The following is a 13,061-nucleotide window of genomic DNA, read 5'->3' as shown; positions in this document are numbered from 1 at the left end:
AGAGGGACAATTTCAGAAAGTCACCTTGGATAGGGTTAGTCTGAGATTGACAGCAGAGGAGCAGCAAGAATTGGTCAGGAGCCAAGGCAATGTGAATCCCATGAAGAAGGTGTAGCATCATCAGAACCAAGGGGAGACAAGAGTTGATGCAACTACGTGTTATTCCAACCCCTGGAGGTGCAGGAAGATGAAACCAGAGTGTCAAGAAGGCAGCTACCAGCCTGTGGGCCGGCTCATATGCAAGGTGATACGAGTTTCACTTTAGACTGAGGACAATCAAGAAACCACCCCAGGGGCTCCGTCCATGACACAGTCCAATTTGTGTTTATAGAAAAGGCTATCAGGTGGCTTTGTGAATGGAAGTTTTAAGGAGAGGTTGAGAAAAAGAAACTGGGAGGCCAGATTTGACTGTATGACTTTCTGGAAAAGATAAAACTTTGGAGACAGTAAAAAAGATCGGTGTGCAGGGTTGGAGGAGGGAAGAATGAACAGACAGAGCACAGAGGATTTTTAGGGCAGAGAAATATCAATATTCTAATGATATCATCATAGCGGATACCTGTCATTATTCATCTGTCCAAATTCACAGAGGGGGTTCATGCCCAAAGTGAACCCTAAGTGATAATGATGTGTCAGGGCAGGTTCATCAATGATAACAAATGCACCAGTCTGGTGGGAGAACTGATCATGGGAAGGCTGAGAGTGAGGCTGGGGGTGAGTTAAGGAAGTATATGAGAAATCTGTACCTGCCTCTCAATTTTGTGTGAACCTAAAACTGCTATTAAAAAATAAAGAGTTAAAAAAAAGGGGGGAAACCAGAGAGGAGACTGTTAAAGTGATCAAGAGAGAAATACTGGGAGCCTAAACCAGGGTAGGGTGGTGAAGATGGAGGGGAAAGGATCACCAAACATCAAAGAATCAACCCAGCAGGTGTGAAGTTGAGCAGAACAGCAGGACACAGGAAGGAAAGTCATGGCGAGTGATTCTTTGCTTTCTAGCCTGAGCCCAGGGAGATGGGGACTGTCATGAGATAGCAAATATGTTACGAGAAGCAGATTTGGGGAGGAAGGTGATGTGTTATTTTCTGTTACATTTGAGGATGCTGTTTCTGGGACACTCCAATGGAGAAGTCAGACTGACCTTGACTATAGGGTCAGAAGCCGTGGGATGAGCCCTGGGTCACCCAAAGGGAGCTTGCACAATGAGAAGAGCAGTGATTCAACAGCAGAGCATCAAGTGGGCTTTCAGAAGGAGCAGTCAGAGGAAAGGATGTGGTGGGGTCCTGTCATGAAAGTCAAAGTCAAAGGCTGAGAGTGCTCCGTAAAGAGCGTGTGGTCCTGGAGTCCTTGTTGGGTGTGACAGAGAGGTCCTGATTGCAAGGGCTGGAAACACCTTTTGAAACCTAAAATAGAGATGTTGTTTTTGACCTCCCAGACAGTCATATCAGAATAGCAGGAAATGGATGAGATTTCAGAGGGATGTGAATAAGTAGAAATACTGCCTTTGAACTTCTGTGTGTAGTTTGGATGGCAAAGGGAGTAGAAATATTGGGCAGTTCCTGGACGTTTTAGTATGTAAAGGAAGGTTTTGTTTTTTGCTTAGTATTAGAGATGTCCTCATATTTTGGTTGCTTGTGAGAAGAGAAACACTTTAAGCTTTTCAATAAGAGGTAAGGAATCTTCTTTGACTCAGGACATAGGAGTGAGCAGAGGTCTTAGGAATCTTTTTTGAGGGTGAAAGAATGAGGGACAGCCAAGAACCAGGAAAGGACTTGATGAAATTCTCTCTGGAATGGAGTTCTGGTTTGGTGCCTCAGGTATGGGGTGGACACTTCATTATAAACTTTCTGGACTTTTGTGTATTTCAGCTGTCATCTTTAAGATCTATAGTTGACTTGTGGATCCTGATCACTGGGCTCCAGCCACATGTCCACACCTTTTGTGCACCGTGTGGCTTCCTTCTGTCAGTAATTTTCTACAACTCTCATTGTCACCTACTGTTGCTTTCTCCAGATTCTTTGTTTTGCCTGCCAAACGGGAATTTTCTTTGCAACCTGCTAACAGGCTCACTCCCCACTCAACCCAACAGCCAATCTTAGGTTCCCCATCTTCCTTTCCCCTTGTCTCCTCCAGCTTAATCTATCACAGCGAGTCCTTTCTTCAGCAGAGTCTAAGCAATGTAGGAGTGAGGAAAGGTGCGGTAAGCAGTCTCCAAGAAGCCCCCCAGTGACCGTCTCCTCTGGTATTCACACCCTTGTACGGTGGTCTCCCAGAATGTTCCTGGGTTGGTCTGCATGACATGGAATATGACAGACATGATGATGTGGCACTTTCGAGGCTAGGTCATAAAAGACTTCATGGCTTCTGCCCCTCTCTTTATCATAGGCTCTGAGGGAAGCTAGCCGTCACGTGTCAGGACACACACAAGCCCTCTGGAAAGGTCTGTGTGAGGACAAACTAAGACCTCCTGCCAGTGGTCCACAGGGAACTCAGGCCTCCGGCCCGCAGCCATGTAAGTGAGCCTTCTTGGAAGCACATCTCCTGCTCCTCTAGGCGTTTGAGACTGTGGCTCCAGGCAGTGTCTTCACTGTGACCTCAGGGAAGAGCCAGAGCAAGCACAACCCAGGTAAGCGATCCTGAATCCTTGTCCACAGGACTGAGATAATAAATGTTCCTCCTTATAAGCTGTTATGTCTTCGGGCAGTTTGCTGTGCAGCAATGGATAACTAATGCGATGCTCTTCTCAGCTTCACCCTCACTCCACCCTTAAAAGAGGGAACGCTGATCTGACTGGCCAGATTGCTAGACATGGATTGGGACTTCCTGGGGAGGGTCACGGATGACTGGTCCACAAGTGCTGTTATGTCTGGAAATGCTTGGTCACTCAGTTGGTGGTGCTGCGTGCAGGAAAGAAGGAAGCGAGGAAGAGAGGAAGGGAGGGAGGAAGGGAGGAAGAAAAGAAGGGAGGGAGGAAGGAAGGGAGGGAGGGAGGAAGGAAGGGAGGGAGGGAGGGAGGAAGGAAGGAAGTGAGGAAGGGAGGAAGGAAGGGAGGGAGGGAGGGAGGAAGGGAGGGAGGGAGGAAGCGAGGAAGGAAGGGAAGAATGGAGGGAGGGAGGAAGGAAGGAAGCGAGGAAGAAAGGAAGGGAGGGAGGAAGGGAGGAAGAAAAGAAGGGAGGGAGGGAGGAAGCAAGGAAGGGAGGGAGGAAGGAGGAAGCGAGGAAGGAAGGGAGGAATGGAGGGAGGGAGGAAAGAAGGAAGCGAGGAAGAGAGGAAGGGAGGGAGGAAGGGAGGAAGAAAAGAAGGGAGGAAGGAAGGAAGCGAGGAAGGGAGGAAGGAAGGGAGGGAGGAAGGAAGGAAGTGAGGAAGGGAGGAAGGAAGGGAGGGAGGGAGGGAGGAAGGAAGGGAGGGAGGGAGGAAGCGAGGAAGGAAGGGAGGAATGGAGGGAGGGAGGAAAGAAGGAAGTGAGGAAGAGAGGAAGGGAGGGAGGAAGGGAGGAAGAAAAGAAGGGAGGGAGGAAGGAAGGGAGGGAGGGAGGGAGGAAGGAAGTGAGGAAGGGAGGAAGGAAGGGAGGGAGGGAGGGAGGAAGGAAGGGAGGGAGGGAGGAAGCGAGGAAGGAAGGGAGGAATGGAGGGAGGGAGGAAAGAAGGAAGAGAGGAAGGGAGGGAGGAAGGGAGGAAGAAAAGAAGGGAGGGAGGAAGGAAGGGAGGGAGGGAGGGAGGAAGGAAGGAAGTGAGGAAGGGAGGAAGGAAGGGAGGGAGGGAGGGAGGAAGGAAGGGAGGGAGGGAGGAAGCGAGGAAGGAAGGGAGGAATGGAGGGAGGGAGGAAGGAAGGAAGCGAGGAAGAAAGGAAGGGAGGGAGGAAGGGAGGAAGAAAAGAAGGGAGGGAGGGAGGAAGGAGGAAACGAGGAAGGAAGGGAGGAATGGAGGGAGGGAGGAAAGAAGGAAGCGAGGAAGAGAGGAAGGGAGGGAGGAAGGGAGGAAGAAAAGAAGGGAGGAAGGAAGGAAGCAAGGAAGGGAGGAAGGAAGGGAGGGAGGAAGGAAGGAAGGAATGGAGGGAGGGAGGAAGGAAGCGAGGAAGGAAGGGAGGAAGAGAAGAAGGAAGGAAGGGAGGAAGCAAGGAAAGGAGGGAGGAAGAGAGGGAGGAGGGAAGGAAGGAAGGGAGGAAGGAAGGAAGGGAGGGAGGAAGGGAGGGAGGGAAGGAGGAGGGTGTTAGCCTTGAGGTCCAGTGGGTAGCTGAAATACAAAAGCGTTAATTACGGTCAAATTCACAAAATTCACAAGATACTGGGAATGTGAATGCTGTGTCCGCTTTTCCCCCAGCCAAGCTTGAAGACGGATGTTTTTCCAGGTGCTTCCAGTCCTTTGGCCTGATTGCCCTGTCCGGGACACTCAGGAATCACTTGAGGGTTAAGGGAACAAATTCTAAAAGGCAAAGAAGCTGGGAAGATGTAAAGAGAAAAAATTTCCTTTTGGTCTGTAGCGTCCCTCGACGGTTTGTGAAAACAGAAGTCCACAGGGGCGGGAGGGCTGCTGGCAGGAGAAAGAAAGCAGGCAGCCAGATTTTAGGCATTATTGAAAAACTATGAGTTAATATATTTTCTAACTTCACCATAAAGTCCAACCATGGAAGCACTGTTTTAGGTGCTGGAGAAACAGCAATGAACAAGACATTCTAGCGGGAAGAGGAGGGCAGGGCGCGCACGCTGTCGGTGAGCGCCGGAGAATGTGAAGTGGGCTCCTGGTGGGGGAGACGGTCGGGAGGAATCCTCTGCTATTGTCCACAAGGAAGTGACATCTGAGTTCTGAGCTGAGTGTTCAGGAGGAAACGACTGTCTTAGAGAAGAGCTTTATTAACAGACGCAATGAACAGAGAGAGAAAAGAACCTGGCATGCCCTAAGGATGAAAATAAGGCCAACAGTCACAAGGTCATGTCCCCCACACACTTTCTTCCTGCAGCTGGCGGGGCTGGTGGAGGCAGAGCCTGCATCTGTGACCAGACCTTGCCGTCTATCTGGCCTTCCCTCCCTTTCTTCCTTTCCACACAGGCTGACTCAGGTCTGGGGTGCAAAGGGCTGGACTTCTGAGCTTTTCTAAAATGCTTCATTGTGGGGATACTGAGGCCTGGGACAATTTGTAATAAAATGGGAAGTGGATTTTTATTTTTCCTGTTACCTTGGGAAGCCCATGCTGGAAGGAAGCATCCTGAGAAGGAGGGAGAATTCAGCTATTCCTGAATTCTTCATGTCTTTTTTTTTTTTTTTTTTTTTTTTGGTTTTTGGCCGGGGATAGGTTTGAACCCACCACCTCTGGCATATGGGACCGGCGCCCTACTCCTTGAGCCACAGGCGCCGCCCTAGTTCCTGAATTCTTCAAATAATATCCACTCACCTCCACTGCTCAAAGGCACGACTGCCGCGGAAAGTTACAGATGACTGAGAAAGTGTGTATGAAAATGAACACCAGAAGCCTGGAACACAGGGCATGAAGGGGTAACAGAGAAAGAGTTTGACCTTAATTCCTACCTCAAATGTGTCAAGCATTACATGCTAATATATGGGAATTAAATCCTTAAAGCTTGTTTTACATGTTTACAAATAAAAAAGTTTCCAGAACACTATTTATTTATTTATGACAGAGTCTCACTCTGTCGCCCTGGCTAGAGTACCTCAAAGGTATAGTGGCAGCACACCTCCAAGCAACCTCAAATTCTTGGGTTCAAGCGATCCTCTTGCCTTAGCCTCCCAATAGCTGGGACTACAGGCACCGGCCACAGTGGCTAGCTAGTTTTTCTATTTTTAGTAGACAGGATCTCACTCTTGCTCAGACTGGTCTTGAATTCCTGAGCTCAAGCAACCCACCTGCCTCAGCCTCCCAGAGTGCTGGGATTACAGGTGTGAGCCACCGTGCCTGGTCCACTCCTTTTGTAAAGGTACAGTGGAAAGTACAGTGGAAGGTAATTGATGAGACATGATAACAACCATCCCCATTCATAACTCTTCAGATCTTCATGGAGAAGGTAAGAGAGAAAGAGGAGTTATTAAAAATCCAGTCATCATAAATTTGATTTTAGGAAAAAGGAGTCAAAGTCCTCCTGTTTAGGCAACAGGAAAACCTCAGAAACTAGGTATTCCAAATTGGATAACCTCGCTAAGTTTGCAAGATGCAAGACACGGCAGGAAACAGCAGGAAGTGAAGAATATAGAAGCAACCGCTGAGCTCTGCGAACCATGGAGCAGATCTCCCGAGAGGGTTAGTGGTGAAACCAGAGAATCATTTTTTTGGCATTAACCAGATACGACAAAAATAGCACTAAATTTCTGCAAAGGCTCGGGGTGGGTGGCAGAATTGCAGGATAAAATAAGACGTGAAGAGTCTTCTGTGATCTCTCTCTGCTGAATCTCTTTGAAGGGCAAAAAGTCAGAAAACCTTGTAGATTAGAAATAGAATAAAAATTACTTAGGGGAGAGTTATTAAAGAAATAGCTGCTCTCAGAAGACTTCTAAACCACATGAAAATGGATGGGATTTTTAAAGTTCAACAATTTCTATTATAAAAAAATGAAAATGAATCTGCCTGGTCCATGAGTAGGAATCTAGAGCTTGAAGAAAATAACGAAATCACTTAAGAAAGACTTCACATATTCTCCTTCCTGTTTTCTTTATAATATGTACTGTGATTTGCACGGAAATCTGATCTCCCCTTGGGACTTGGATTACATCTGGTGCAGGCCAGAATATCCCGAATGTCCCTTTTGTCTGCTGACAGGGAGTGGTCCAGGCTGGGAGAGGACAGAAAAGCAAGGAGGGAGGAGAATTAGGGGACAGCATTTGAGTCAAGTCCTGGTTGTACATTGTAGACATTTCAGCAAGATTGAGTAAATGGAAATGATGTTTCATCATCTAAAAATGAAGAATACACAAAAGAGAAAGTCCTAATGATTAAAATCAGTGAATATTAATAATATTATATTATTTCAACTTCTCACCTTCCGACTCTGACTTTAAAGGTCTCTTATCTGTCATCTACAGCTTATGAAGGATGACTCCCTTTCTGGACGTGGAACTCTCACGTTCCTGCACAGGCACCCAGGGCTGGCCTTTTGCCTGGGCCAGGAAGGCAGTTGCTTTTTAATGCCGACCAAGGCTGTATTTGAAGCTTCCTGTGGCAGGCAGAATTCTAAGACAGATCTTCAAAGACCATTGTCTTTGTAGTATCCCCCCTTTCCCTTGAGTGGGTGGAACTTGTGAATAATGGTATCACTTATTGTTACATTATATAGCAAGGGAAGATCGTCTAGCAGGCCTGGCTGAATCACATAAGCCCTTTAAAAGCAGAGCTTTCTTCAGGCATCACAGAAGAGGATGTGGGAGATTTGAAACACAAAAAGGACTTGATGCACCATTGCTGGCTTGAGGATGGAGAAGGCCCCCTGGCAAGGAACGTGGGCAGTTTCTAAGAGCTAAGAGCAGCCCCTGGCTCAGCATCAGCAGGGAAATGGAGACCTCAGTACAATCCGCAGGACTGAACTTGGCTAGCAACTTGAGTGAACTTAGAAGTGATTTTTTTTCCAGTGCCTCCAGATGAAAGCACAGCCTGGCCAGTACCTGCATTTCAGCTTTGCAAAATCCTAAGCAGAGAATCTCATCAAGCCCGCCCCGACTTCTCACCTACTGGGCTGTGAGATAATAGATGCATCGTTTTAAGTTGCTGTGCTGTTATTTGTTCTGCAGCTATGACAAACAAATCTACCCCCTTGGCTAAAATTCCTGCCCATGTACCAGGATGTTTTAGTTTCTTATTACTGTTGTAACAAATGACTACAACTCATAGCTTATGCTATAAAAATTTATTATTTTACAGTTCCGGAATTCGACAGTCCTCAGTGGGTCTCGCTGGACAAACCCCAGTAGGGATGCCCTCCTTCTGCAGGTTCTAAGTGAGAGCTTGTTTCCCGCCTTTCTGAGCTCCGAGCGGCTGCCGCGTTCCCTGGCTCCCGGCTTCTTCCTTCCGTTGCATCACTCTGGTCTCTGTTTCTGCCATCAGGCCTCCTTCTTGGAATCTGACCCCCTCTGCTTCCCTCTCTTGCTATAACTCGTGTGGTTACCTTGTGCCCACCCAGATAATCCAGGATAATCTTCTCCTATTGAGATCTTTAGTTACATCTCCAAAGTTCTTTTTCCATGTAAAGTAAAATATTCAGAGGTTCTAGGGATCAGAATACAGACATCCGCAGGGCCATTGTTCAGCTTACTACAAGAGGCCTCCTTAACTTTGGTCTGTTTTTAATCTTTCGGTTTTTTACTACTTGAGTGATACAATTTTTGCTACTTGGAGTGATACATTTTAGAAAGAATTTCTTTCCCAATCACTCATTCATTTACTTGATATATAGTATTTATTAGATGCCGATTTTGTACAAATCAATCATCTGTGTAAATGGCATCTTCTCTGTAGTTGTTCAGTCCACACAACCATACCAGACCACTCTGCTGATGCATGTTAGACATTGAGCAGGAGGCATTGTGATAAACAAGATCACAAATCCTTGCCTCATTTCTGGAACACCTGCAGGAGGCGTGTGGTGGCCTAGATAGGTGTATGAGGACCATTGAGGCCTCACAAGGGTGGGGGCCTGCATCCTTCTTACTGCAAGATTGTTCTTTTTTAAACACCAAAGAGGGCAAGGAAAGTTTCATTTTTCTCTGATGCACCCATTTTAATGAAAGGATTTCTTCTTTAAAATTTGGATTCAGTCTAAAGGCTGCAGATAAGGAACTAGAAGACCACGTGTGGCCTTAAGGCATCAGGCTCCCCATGACTCACAGATGGGTATCTCAGTCTGTTCTGGCTGCTATAACAAAACTCCATAAACAACAGAAATTCATTTACCACCATTCTGGAGGCTGGGAAGTCCCACGGCGAGGCACTGATGGATCCAATGCCTGATGAGGGCCTGCTTCTTGGTTTGCAGATGGTTCCTGCTTGCTGCGTCCCCACACGGAGGAAGGACAAGCAGCTCTCTGGGGTCTCCTTTGGGATGGCACTAAGTGGCCTCATTACTCCCCAAAGGCCTCCAGTCCTAATCTATCATCTTAGGGGTTGAAATTTCAACATATAATTTTGTGGGGGACACAAACATTCACACCATGGCAGTGGGGTATGGGCAGCTGTCTTTTGGAAACCTTCCTTACATGATACTGATGCACACAAAACCTTGGGTTCGTTGGCTTGAGATATGCTGGTGCATAAGTTGGTGCTCAGGAGGGACAGGATATGGGACATATGTCTGATGGGACTGGCAGGGGGAAAGGTCAGAGTCTGGTAAGGAAGAGCTCGTAGGAAGCCAGAGGGAGGTAGCTATCCTCCAAGACCACCAGATAGTAAGAAGCGGCAGTGCATGAAGATAAAACTTCTTCTTCTCCAGTAGACAGAGGGGGACGTCAAGGGCAACCTGAGTCAGGCTAGACTCCGGAGGCTTATGTATCCACTGGTGCGTGTGAATCTTTAGTACGCTTAATAGTCTAAGGGACCGTAAGCGAGACATCTCAAGGCCAGACGAAATTTGTCTTCAGAAGGTTAAAGAGAGATGTGTCAGGAGAGGCAATTCAGATGGGTTCTTTATACCTGTCAGGGCTATAAAGAGCTAAGAAACAACTTTTAGAAAACTGTTTTTGACAAAAAAAAAGTAGGAAGATGGAAAGTCTATTTATCACCATTAAGAATAGAATAGCAGAGAAAATTGCCTCTGAGAAGCACTTTAGGGCAAGAGTCAGGGTGGGAGAGAGAAGACAGGGTTGTTTCTAAGGGCTGAGCTGGAAGGACACTCACACAGGGGAGAGAGGCAGCCTGAGCTCAGAGGCTCTGAGCAAACGCAAAACCCCCTTAAGGCCATGGGTAGGAACAGACTGGCCCCTGGACGCTAGGAGGAAGCCAAAGCCCAGAGCTCTGGCCTAGATAAGGAGGACCGTGTGTGCCTGCTCAAGCCTCTGGGGCCAGCCAGGGGATCTGGGGGGTCTGATGAATGTCTTCTCATTGGCTACATGGTGAACGCCATATTGTCTATTATCACAACTTTCAATACTTATTAAAAGATGTTCATTCATTCAAGACACTGTCCCCTAACAGTGTAATGAAATCTTCAAAAATAAGTAATTTGAGGACATTCATGCTTCTAGACAACAAACTCTTATTCAGATTTAGAAGTTAATTCGTTATTCCCTTAAAATATCTATCTCCCTTTCCACATCTAATGTTATCTTGCCAAAGAATAAACACATATTAGCTTATGGAGGAAAATGTAAAATAAAAGCCAAGTCAACGAAAGGGGAAAAAAACACAATTACATCTAAATTGATGAAAAAAGAAAAGAAAAATAACTGAATTTCACTACTGAGTGATAACATTAACATTTTCTAACTATGCCTATATCTACAATTACCTTTCCTAACAATGAGATCATGTTGTGAACACCATTTGCTAACCTATTTTGTGTGTGTACCCCCACATCACTTTGTATAGCTGGATCATTTTTCTATGTCCTTATATGTTATTCTTCTGCCAGCCACATCCATGTCTACCTACTAATATAAAGTGCAGAGTTTTTATTTCTCAAATTTCGCTATAAGCAGGAAGTACATTTCAGTTCACGTAGCTGGGGGCCTCAGTCAAACACAGAGAACTGAGAGGTTTGTTCTCCAGGCCAGCAAGGATGTGCTAACATGCATTTAACCAGTAGCCTGTTACCAGATATGAAGCTGGTTCCATTGTTCGATATTATTAAACATGCTGCACTATATGTCTTTATAGTTAAATTTACTTTCTTTTCGTATCTCAGAACACTTTTTAAAAATTAAATTCCTGAAAGTGTGAAGCTAGGTCAAAGAATATGCACGTCAGGTAGGTATTGAAAATCTACAGAGATGTTGGGCCAATTTTTATTTGTGCGTACTTCTGCCAGCAGCGTGGGAGAGAGCCTGTTTTCCTGCCTCTCACCAATACTGGCTATGGTCATTTAAAAAAATCATTGCCAATTTAAAAAGGGAAAAATGCTGTCTTATTTTAAGTCACATCGTATCACATCTACTCATTCTATTAATCTTGTGGGGTTTTTGTATTTACGTATTTTCTTTATGAATGGCCTAGTCACAATGTCTTGCACCTATGTTTCTGGCAGAGGTGTTAAACTTTTATTTATTAATTTATATTTATTGGTTGACGCAATTTATTTATTTATTTATAAAAAGTATAATATACTTTTTCTACATTAAGTACATTATTCTCGGTCTGCCTTAGATGTTGTAAACACTTTTCCAAGTTTGTCATTAACCTTCTAATGTTGGGGGGGGGGGTTTGAGATGGGTTTTGGTTTGCTTTGTTTATTTAGTTTTAAAGCCCAGATGTCCATTTTTCACACTGAGTTTGTCCACTTTCCTTTCTCTTCCAGGCTTATCTGTTTGCCATTATGGTTATAGAAGCCCTCTCTCTACCATGATGTTACTTAAATAATGACCTATATGTTCTTCTCAAATTGTTATGGTGCTTAATGCAGCTGGACTTAATTTTGAGCTACAATATAACTGAAGGATCAAATGTTTATTCTCAAATATCTGGCCAGTTGTCACAGTAATCTTTATCGAATCAATCATTATGTTCTCTTGTTTGAAAGCGCTTTCCCCTTCAATGATAACAATTACTGAATGATAACTATTGCCCATCCCAGGAACCATGTTAAGGGCTTTTTTAAATGTATTTCTCCTCCCCCTGCCCCATGAGTCGCTATTATTATCTTCACCTTACTGAGCAGGAGACAGGATTCAGTGACTTACGCAGGATCACACAGTTGGAAGCAGAAAGTACTTTAAGCCCTACTCCATCTTGCCTCTCTAATTTTTGATATATCCTTTGGTTTATTTCTAGACTTTGTATTCTGTTTACTTGTTTTTCCTTTAATTATATCGTTATTACTTTTACAGCTTTATAATATATTTTACTCTCTGGTTGAGTGCGTGCCCTCCGAGTCAGAGGCAGTCCTTGGGCTCCTTAGCACATTCTGTGCACCAAGAATGTGCACAACAGCTATGGCCTGGCCACAGTCTGTGCTGAACTCCAAGCTGCCTGGTGCTGCTTTAGACACTTGAAGTTGGAAGTTATCAGGGCATTCTGCCGAGTATCACTTCTGTGTACTTCCCAGAAGGGCTTTGAAACTTTTTCAGTGCTGGCTCCACCTGGTCCCTGCCCTGCTCTCCCTGGATAAAATGCAGAAAGATGTTGCCTAGCCTTGTTCTGATTTGGTCATTTCAAGGGCAATCTGAAAAGTAAAGCTGTCTGCTCAAAACAGAATCCTGAGCTGGACCCCATCCTAGCATTCTAAGTTTAAATACCTGTGTTAATGCTACCTCTATCTCCCCCATTCTGGACCCTCTCCTGTTGAAGGGCAACAACTTCACACTCAGCTACCTCATGGTGCCCTCCTTGCTCCTCTCCAGCTCACCCAGGCCATGGCCAGGAACCCCTTCCTCTCCCACTCACCCCCACTGGTCTTCCAGAATCAGATCCTACCCTTCATCTTGAAGAAGTGCAGAGAGCTTTACCCCAAAATATGGCTCCCTGGTATAATGAGTATTTTGAATGAAAGGCCCTTATATAAATTAACATATGCTAGAAGAGACTTTTCCCCTATCTATAGAGTTCACACTCAGTGTTCACTCTAACAACTGAACACACTCACCAAGGAGAACAATACCCCCTCCCCCTGCTGCAGCCTCTCAGTCCCCAGCCTCTCTGAGGCACAGGCTACGTTCCCTTATCTGCCTGAAGTCTAGACAACCTGTCAACAAACAGACTAGACAACCTGTCAACAAACAGACTTTTGTCAACAAATCATTGTCTGTTCTATCGGCCTAACAGACTTCGTCCCAGATCATTGGGTGTTCATAGAATTTTCCTAAAAATCATTTACTGTCTCCCTAAAAATCATCCCATTTTCCCATTTCTCTTTCTTCCAGGAAGTAGGTATAGCAGCATCTGCATGCCTTTGGGATATCGGGCCATCTACTCTGTGAT

The sequence above is a fragment of the Nycticebus coucang genome, chromosome 7, assembly GCF_027406575.1.
Source record: "Nycticebus coucang isolate mNycCou1 chromosome 7, mNycCou1.pri, whole genome shotgun sequence".
NCBI classification, from domain to species: domain Eukaryota; kingdom Metazoa; phylum Chordata; class Mammalia; order Primates; family Lorisidae; genus Nycticebus; species Nycticebus coucang.
This window is presented reverse-complemented; position numbering follows the sequence as displayed.